Source organism: Monopterus albus, unplaced genomic scaffold (assembly GCF_001952655.1).
Source record: "Monopterus albus unplaced genomic scaffold, M_albus_1.0 scaffold390.1, whole genome shotgun sequence".
NCBI lineage: Eukaryota > Metazoa > Chordata > Actinopteri > Synbranchiformes > Synbranchidae > Monopterus > Monopterus albus.
Genome location: NW_018128270.1, coordinates 310,713 through 320,508, shown reverse-complemented (window position 1 = coordinate 320,508; position 9,796 = coordinate 310,713). Strand labels below are relative to the sequence as shown.

Sequence of the window (9,796 nt, the reverse complement as noted above, 5' to 3'; positions counted from 1 at the left end):
AACACCCTAGTGAGTTCGCCTTCTGGCCTGTCACCCTTCGAGGCGTCGCTGGGGTATCAATCCCCCGCTCCTGCCCTCGGAGCACTCTGACATCGCTGTCCTCTCAGTACAGGCACACCTGTGTCGTTGTCGGTGCATCTGGTGACGCACACGTGCTGCTCTGGGGCGCACAGCTGACCGTAACCGACGGCTGGCTGACAGCCACCGCCGACCAGCCCCGTCATACTCCCCGGGTCAGAAAGTGTGGCTGTCCACAATGCATGTTCCCCTGAAGGGGGTTTCCCAGAAGCTGGCACCCAGGTATCTTGGTCCGTTTGAAGTAGACTCCGCTTCTCCGTGCCTGGCCCTCGCCACCACCTTTCATTTTTAATACTCTGTGAAATAAATAAGTTTTCCCTGACCTGGGTTTGAGTCCTGCCTATTCCTGAGTCCAGTCGTTCTGTTGGTGTGTGGCTTGCTGTAACAACCAGAGAGTTTTGTTTCTCGTGGTCTGAGAGTCCTTCAGGTGCCTTTTGGCAAACTCCAGTCGGGCTGCCATGTGCCTGTTATTGAGGAGTGGTTTCCGTCTGGCTTCTCTACCATACAGGCCTGATTGGTGGAGTGCTGCAGAGATGGTTCTTCTGGAAGGTTCTCCTCTCTCCACAGAGAAACGCTGGAGCTCTTTCAGTGACCATCAGGTTCTTGGTCACCTCCCTGACTAAGGCCCTTCTCTCTCGATCTCTCAGTTTGGCCGGGTAGCCCACTTTAGGAAGAGTCCTGGTGGTTCCAAACTACTTCCATTTATGGATGATGGAGGCCACTGTGCTCATTGGGACCAATGTTGCAGAATTTTTTCTGTACCTTTCCCCAGATCTGTGCCTTGATACAATCCTGTCTCGGAGCTCTACAGACAATTCCTTGGACCTCGTGGCTTGGTTTGTGCTCTGACATGCACTGTTAACTGTGGGACCTTATATAGACAGGTGTATGCCTTTCCAAATCATGTCCAATCAACTGAATTTTTCACAGGTGGACTCCAATCAAGTTGTAGAAACATCTCAAGGATGATCAGTGGAAACAGGATGCACCAGAGCTCAATTTTGAGTTGTCATGGCAAAGGCTGTGAATACTTACTGTATATGTGATTTTTTTTCATTTTTTATTTCTATTAAATTTGCAGAGATTTCCAACAAATTCATTTGTTTGTAGAAATTAATTAACTTAATCCATTTTGGAATAAAGTTGTAACATAACAAAATGTGGAAAAAGTTAAGCACTGTGAATACTTTCTGGATGCATTGTATGTTTATTGGCTTTGGGACCACTTTGCTGTATTAATTTCACAGTTTCTTCTTGGTTGAATAAAAACCAAGCAAATGAAGTTCACAAATATAGGACAAAACCAGAATAACACTTTGGATAATGTGATAGCACAGGACAGGAGAAGAGAAACTACAGTGCCCTGGCGTCTGGCTGGATGAATGTCTCTCTTTTGTTGAAGAACTTGTAAAGAAGCTCAGACTAAAGTTAGGGACACACGTCTTGTTTCTCTTTGGGACTCAGAAAAAGATTGGTACCTGCCACCTTTTTACCAGTCCTTGATTACAGTGACTTATTATAGACAAATGCTCCAGTGCAATGTCTTCACAAGCTGGATTCAGCTTATCACAGTGCACTGAGATTAGTTACCAATCTACAACCTTTAAACCATCACTGTACTCCGTACTCCAAAGCTGGCCATCTCTCACTATTCACCATCAGAGTCATTGGTGCATCTTAATTCGTAAGGCTGCCTCCATATCTCTGCAAATTAATTTCATGTTGCTCATCTGCCAACTGCAGTGTCAGACCTCAGCATATCTAAAACACAGTGTCTGTACCTGGTGTTTGGACAGAGGCGGGTAAGAATGTTATCTGATCCAGCTGCTTGGAATATCTTACAAAAAGAAATCAAGTTAACAAATGTGGTATCACTGACAAACTTTAAGAGCATTGTAAGCACACGTGTGTACAATTTGTTCTTCTTGCACTTGTTTTTTGATTATATCTTTATTCTTTTAGTATGTTATTGGTGACTTAGCATTGTATGGTGTTTGTATTTTACGTGTTTATTTTTATTTATTTTACTTGTCTAACATTTTATGCTGCCATCTTGCCAGAGCTCACTCGTGGAAGAGGTTCTTAACTTCAACAGGCTTTACCTGGTTAAATAAAATGAGATTAAATAAAATAAAGAGTTAAACTATATGTTTAAAAACATCATGTTTTACTGCCTTTACACATTACTGGACAAAAAATCATTAGATTCATTTTCACTGGTTCTTCTCCTGAAAAAGTATGTAACATGATCTGTTGTTTTTCAGAGCCCCAGGGATTATGTTGACAGGGCTTTAATTTGTAAGTCTCACTCATCAGCAGAATGATAAATGGCAACCACTTAAGAGCAGTGGCATAAAATGTGATCAAAGAGCAAATTATCACTGTAAAATACCGCTTTATGGCAATCCCTGCATGGATGTATATCATTATCAAAGAGGTGGGCAGATAATGTCAACTGCAGTAAAAGTAGTGAGTATGTCTCTGCTCCATTCAGTGTGTCGATGGGTGAGACAGGAGTCGCCTGGAGGAAGACAGCTGCCCTGCTCCAGCAAGTTCAGACACTGCTGTCAGGGCTGCAGCATCTGCTCCATCTGTCTCCATCCACAGACACTATCACTTCCATCTCACACAATTTGTCAGGGAAACGTCTTCATTTTCTGCCAGTGTGTATCCCCGTCAAATCCAGCACGTACATGCATTTGTTGGTTTAGTTTTTTACTTTGGATCTAAAAGCAAATCATGATTTCAATCATTTTATATTGTTTGAGCCCGGGTTTTATTCAGAATAAAAATCTACTCACTGGTCAAATGTTTATCCATTGAGGAAACCAAAATAAACTAATGCACACCTACTGGTCATGACAATCTGAATCAACAATGGCAAAAAAATGACCACACAACATTGAAATGTCAGATATTTTTTAATAAATCATGTACAATTCTAGCGTGTGGTCATTTCCCCACTTTTAACATTTGTAGAAACCATGGTCTTGTCACATTAAGTTGATTCATTAATCAGCTTTGATCACCGGTTTACCATTTACATGATTTATTAAGAAGAATGCCAAACATGTGCTGGGTCTGGCTTCATAAATGTGAGGATTCCCTGCTTATATGGATTTTATAATACTGTGAAACTTTGCTTTGGGTTTTGGACTGTTGGTCAAACAAAACAAGCAGAAGTAATTACAAAACAATATTAAATTTGTATTTTTCTCCAGGGAGATTAGCTACAGCACCATGGGCTGTAAACATCTTGACAACATTGTTCACAGTGGACACAGGAACAACCAGATCTCTGGACATGGACTTGGAGCCTTGAGACTGTCCACTACGTGGTTCTCAGATCCTCAGCCAATTCTTTGCTCTTCTTTCTTATCTCTGTGCTCAGTGTGGTCCACACCACACAAAGGTTGAGTCAACTTTTCTCCATTTTAACTGGCTGCCAGTGTGATTTCTATGTTGCCAGCACCTGTTGGTTGCTACAGGCGAGTTTCACTACAAATTAAAGGAGCATCACAAGCTGGAAACAACGATTTCTGATGATTTTAAAAAGGTGTCAGTATTTCTGTCCAGCCCATGTTTGAAGTTCTGTGTGGAATGGATCAGATTTGGCTTCTTTCCTGAGCTTTTCTGTGTTGTTTCAATGCAGACAAAAGAAATAAGCATGAGAATACCAAAGAATTTGTAATTGCAACAGTTTTCTGAGAGAAGTGGTGCCTTATCTGACAGAAATGCAGGGGCATCAGTATTTTTAGCCATGACTCTATGAGTTTAAGTCTGTCTTTCTCTTTGCCTTTGTCAGGGGCTGTGAGTCAGCCTGCCATTATATAAAGTTAGTTCTTCAGAAGCCATTTATTTGAAATGAAATGGCCACAATTACTGCTTGACTGAGCTGAGGATCTTATGAACCTCTGTTTAAAATCCATTTTCATACCTCCAAAGGCTATTAGTTCATATTCCACATACCAAGGTAGACTGATCTTCTTACACTAACTTCAGCAAGTGAATACAGCAGCTCTTCATGATACAGTGTGAGCCAGCATATTTAAAACAACCTCTGCTACCACATGCCTATCAGGGACCAACCATATGAAGCTGTCAGGCCTGCCAAAGTGCCACAGGGAGCTTTAACAAATGATCTAAGTATGGTAAGTTCACGAAAGCTTCATACCTGCAAGCACTTAGTGTTAACATGCACAGGCTGTCTCTGCAGCCTGGTGCGGCAGTAGAGATAGCAGCATGTGACATTTTGAAGTGAACCTTCAGTTCAGCTCAGACAAGTTCTGTTTACATTGGTGCCTTGAGTACTGTCGGCATCACCGCAACAATGGGTGATACTGAAGTGCATACAACAGTAAGTGCATGAATCCCTGTTCAAATGCACTTCAGTCTACAGCAGTAAGGCATTGCCTCACTTTAGTGCATATGTCAGTAAGTGAACGCATCATTCCTCAGATGCACTTCAACACATACAACAATACAGTGAGTGAGCACATCACTATTCAGTGTGCTGTACTCTAGTACCTATGTCATCATAGCATAGTCAGAAAGGAAATACATCAGCATTCAAACACACTTCATCAAGTACAGTCCATTAAGAAGTGAATGCAACATAAATGTACTGAACCCCTTTAATTTCGATGCATAAGCCCTGTTTTCACCAAAGGTGGAAAATGTAGATAAGTTTAGTTCCAGTTTGGAGTTCTACCTTCCAAACAAAGTCCCCAGTCAAAGCGTAGTACTTTCTGAGGGTCCAAGGACTATTGTGGTGCGCATGCAGTGTTGGATGTCACTGAATGGTCAAATCAACACACAACAGTCTGCACAGGGCATTCTCACAATGCCAGCCAACAGGCTTTTACATCAGTGAGCAATTTGTCTCATCTTCCTGGTCCCTTGGCCATTACAGACCTGAGAATATTCCTTATTTTTCATGATGTTGAAACATACTTGGCATCATTTTTTATCAAAATAAGTTCAACTGTGGCAGGAAGTGCCAGCTGATTTCCCAGTCTATTCTTTGTGTTAACACAGAGCTGTCTGCAGACACTGTTCCATGGCCAGTATTACCACCAGGCTCTTCCCATAAGCCCAGTAGCATCAGGCACCCAGGCTGTTTCTCCAATACATCCTGTCCACTGTCTTGCCATATGCATAATACAGCATACTGTATGTAGAACAGTTTTATATTAACACTGGATCAGCTGACTAAGCATATTATGAAGGATGTTGCTCTAACCCCACTCAGTATTTCCTTTCAGCTCTGCAAAACCCTTTGCACTTCTTTAGCACATTGTTTTGGTTTTACAGCCTGCAACATTACTGTTGTGGTGTAGTTGCCACTCTCTCATCATCCCTGTTTCCAGAAGCATTGAAGCAATCAAAAATGTATATGTTATACAGTACAGTATAAGAAAGGGTTCTTTGAAGGGATATTTTCCCCAAGGTTTCAGGTAATATTTATTGAATTACTGTAAGCTTTTTTTTTTTTTTTTTTTCTGTAACAGTATGCAGAGTACAGCGGGACATATTAAGGATTTATGTTAGGCCTGTCTCTATGAATTATGGGAGCAGCTAATAGAAGTTTCTCACAGTCATCCTCCAGGTACAGTTTCTGATGAACTCCCAACATTCTCAAGTTGACACCCAGCATACCATATTCCAGTTGAATCCCAACACATTGACTTACTTCACCCTCCATGTTCTGTCTTCCTAACCATATAAGTCATTTTTAGTTTATATTATAATTGTTTAATAATGGGTTTGGTGGCTCATGAGCAGAGCACTGTTGTGCTTCCCATTTGAAGGTAGTTACAATAACACCAATATTCACAGTTTTACAGTATATAGGTAAAAACATTTTGAAGCTGAAGGTTACTTCTTAGTCTACAGCTGTTTCAAGTTGCACTTACTGCAGCGATGGTGAAGTTGTGTTAATAAAGCTGATGCTGTTTTGAGAGTAGTGAAAAGAAAGTTAGCTGAGTACTTGAAGCTTCTCTAGTCAATATTTTTATATTAACAATGCATAAAACGACTAGAAACAGGTTTCTCCCGGCTGGGTGTGTAATTGGGCCAACTGTCTGCTAACATGCCAGTCATGACAACTTAATTCATTTTACACTGCTTTCTACTTTAATTTGTATCACTTCATATCAATTTCACCAAATTTTCATCATGTTTATTTGACAGCCATAAAATCCCCAAAATATTAGATTTAAAATAAACTCCATCAAGGCAACACCAAAAATCTGGTGCCACATTAATCTGTCAATAAAAATCATTAAAATATTTAAATATACAGTAACAGTCCTTTATTTTATTTTAATTTTATAATTAGCTGATAGTGATTCTGTGATTCTTGAATGCAGGACTTTTACTTGTAAAAAAGTAATTTAAGATTTTTAAGTAAGGCACCTAATTATTTATTATTATTATTATTTTCATCTATGTTTTCTCAAGTCAAGTCAAACAATCTGTCCTCAGGAAGAGCACCAGAGGAGGGATCCTTCTTCAAGAGCAAGACCAATCTAGATGGGTTATGGTTTACAGTATAGATAATTAGAGTGACAAATATATTCTGCATTTTGACTGACTTCTGTATATTTCTGTCCTTTTTCATGTGTGAAGGAAAATTAGACCCATGTAAACTCTCTACCGGTGTTGGCTTGTTGATAATATTTTTAATTCATTTTTAATTCTCAAATTGTGTGAACTACATAGAAATCTCAGATAGCAGTACAAAAATTCATATAAATTAAAGAACAAATACAATTAAAGGGGAAAGACAAATGAGTAAACAAGAATTACTTGTAGGCAACTTGATAACTGTTTTTCACAGTTCACCCACCTATTTTCTTTTAAATATAATATTCATAAAGGTTCACATAAAGAAAATTCGTGTGTGGTATTAGTATTGCATCCTCAGTCTGTTTTTTTTAATTTATTTATCAGAATCCCTACTAGCAGCTGGCTGCAGCAGTCAGCTTCCCACAGTCAGTTTCACAAGACGATTTGACTTCAAAATAAAAGCAAAAAACACTCAATCATGAAAAAGTGGTAGAGTTCTGTAGTAAATCAAATTGCATTTCAAAATATACTCCTGATTACCTGATGAAAGTATTACGTGAAATATGAAATGCAACTCTTACTGTAAAACACACACACACACACACACACACACACACACTTCACCATGGATCGGTTTCTTTCTGAAGCCCCGCTTTATTGTGAAGGGAACGACAGGACCTGTGATCCTTATACCGTGGCCATCAGAGCCGCTCGGTTCCTCCGCAGTGGAAGGAGCAGCTGCTTCATCAGACTGATGGATTAACTTGGAACTCTTTTTATTTACACAGGTACGTGACGATATTAGGAAATGTAGACTACAAGGGTTAAAACTGTCAGCAACGTGCTAATGAGGATATCGGATGTATTTGTAAAACTCAATGAGGTCAACTAGCAGTAAGAAATTACCCAGAAAAGTAATTAATGTGTGAGCGGTATAGACGAAGAAGTAATTAATGTGGTTGCTTCCGTTTACTTTATATATATATATAGAACAATTAAATGTAATCCTAAAATTAACATTGCAACACCGATGAGGCTATTAATATTAAACACATTTTCTAGAGATTCAATAGATACATTGATAAATAAATAAATAAATGGATGGAATGTTTTGGCTAATATAGTGAATTAAATACTTGATCAACCGAAGTACATTACACTGATGCAAAAATAATCTAAAAATGAATTCCCATATATCACTCCTGCTCATTGATTTGCAAAGTGTTTCACAATGGTTACACCTTTAAATTAGTTATCACAGTTTAAACAGGTATAGACATTTATTTTATTTCATTGTATCATAATGTCCAGCCTATAGCCTCTACTGGCATCATCATGTACAGCACTAGAAGGTACAGTAGTTGTGGTAATGTAGTAGCAGAAACATTAAGGCACACTGTGGTGCAGTCGTAGATGTATCTACTATATTTACTCAAGTACTATACTTAAGTACAACTTGAGGTATCTGTACTTGAATCTTTCCATTTTCTGTTACTTCATACTTTGACTATACTACATTTTAGAGGCACTATATTTATTTGACGACTAGTTGTGTGGATGCTGTAAAGCATCCACACTATGTTCTCCTGATTATTCTGGGATCTTCCATCCATTTTTTGGCACTTTATAAGACCAGCATACTTTTGGCTATACAGGCCATTCATGAATCAAACTGTTCAGCTCTTCAAGGACATTCCTGCCTGCATTCAACCTTTTTATAATGTTTATACTTTTTAATTTATTCAGCTTTTTGTTTACAATAGAAGTCAATGGGAGCTCAAAGTGCTAAGTCATGACAATGCTGGAGTGCCATCTGTTGGTCCATAAAATGCAGTGCAATTGAGACATGGCACTTCATAACTCCTTTCTCTCTCTTTCTCTCGCTCTCTCTCACACACACACATGTACTTGTTTTACTTATTACATTGGGACTACTCACACACACAAACACACCCCTATATGTTTTTCCCACTATGTGGGGACTGCTCACACATACACCCCTACTTATTTTACCTACTTTGTGAGGACCAATGGAATATTTTCACATCTTTATAAGTTCAGCATACTTTCAGCTAGAAAAGCCATTCAGGTATCAAAATGTTCAGCTCTTCAAGGACATCCCTGCTTGTATTTATTGCATTTCATCCATCAGATTATTCAACAAAGAACTTCAGCCATTTCTTCTCAGCTATTTCAACAAAAGATGATGGACAGAACTGATGAAGCCTCTTGGATGAGAGGTGAAACGTCTTCAATCTAGAAATCTAAGTCCAGTTGATTTTTCTAAGGTTTTTTCAGTTACTAGTTATGTTTCAGAATCGGATTAATGAAACAAAATGCACTATGATCATAAGACTTTATTGATCAGTGGTGGGAAACCTCACAAGCTACCCAGCAGTGCTTCACATCATAAGCATATACAGTGGTTGACATTAGCTCCACCTTTCCCAATAATGCATCAATAGTCAAAATCCAACATTATGATATACAGTGGGTACGGAAAGTATTCAGACCCCCTTAAATTTTTCACTCATTGTTATATTGAAAAACTGAAATATCACATGGTCATAAGTATTCAGACCCTTTGCTCAGTATTTAGTAGAAGCAGCCTTTTGAGCTAATACAGTCATGAGTCTTTTTGGGAATAATGCAACAAGTTTTTCACACCTGCATTTGGGGATTCTCTGCCATTCCTCCTTGCAGATCCTCTCCAGTTCTGTCAGGTTGGATGGTAAATGTTGGTGGACAGCCATTTTCAGGTCTCTCCAGAGATGCTCAATTGGGTTTAAGTCAGGGTGAACCTTCGGCCCAGTCTGAGGTCTTGAGCACTCTGGAGAAGGTTTTCATCCAGGATATCCCTGTACTTGGCCGCATTCATCCTTCCCTCGATTGCAACCAGTTGTCCTGTCCCTGCAGCTGAAAAACACCCCCATAGCATGATGCTGCCACCACCATGCTTCACTGTTGGGACTGTATTGGACAGGTGATGAGCAGTGCCTGGTTTTCTCCACACATACCGCTTAGAATTAAGGCCAAACAGTTCTGTCTTGGTCTCATCAGACCAGAGAATCGTATTTCTCACCATCTTGGAGTCCTTCAGGTGTTTTTTAGCAAACTCCATGCGGGCTTTCATGTGTCTTGCACTGAG

General features: G+C 39.5%; 1 protein-coding gene across 1 annotated transcript in view; it reads left to right on the top strand.

Annotated features, from left to right (window-relative positions):
• Positions 1-7,356: 7,356 nt before the first annotated feature.
• col28a1a (collagen, type XXVIII, alpha 1a) overlaps positions 7,357-9,796 on the top strand; it is an 87,036-nt gene continuing 84,596 nt past the window's right edge. The window contains exon 1 of the mRNA XM_020585977.1: positions 7,357-7,436. The gene's annotated coding sequence lies outside the window, so the exon portion shown is untranslated. The remainder of the gene's footprint in view (positions 7,437-9,796) is intronic.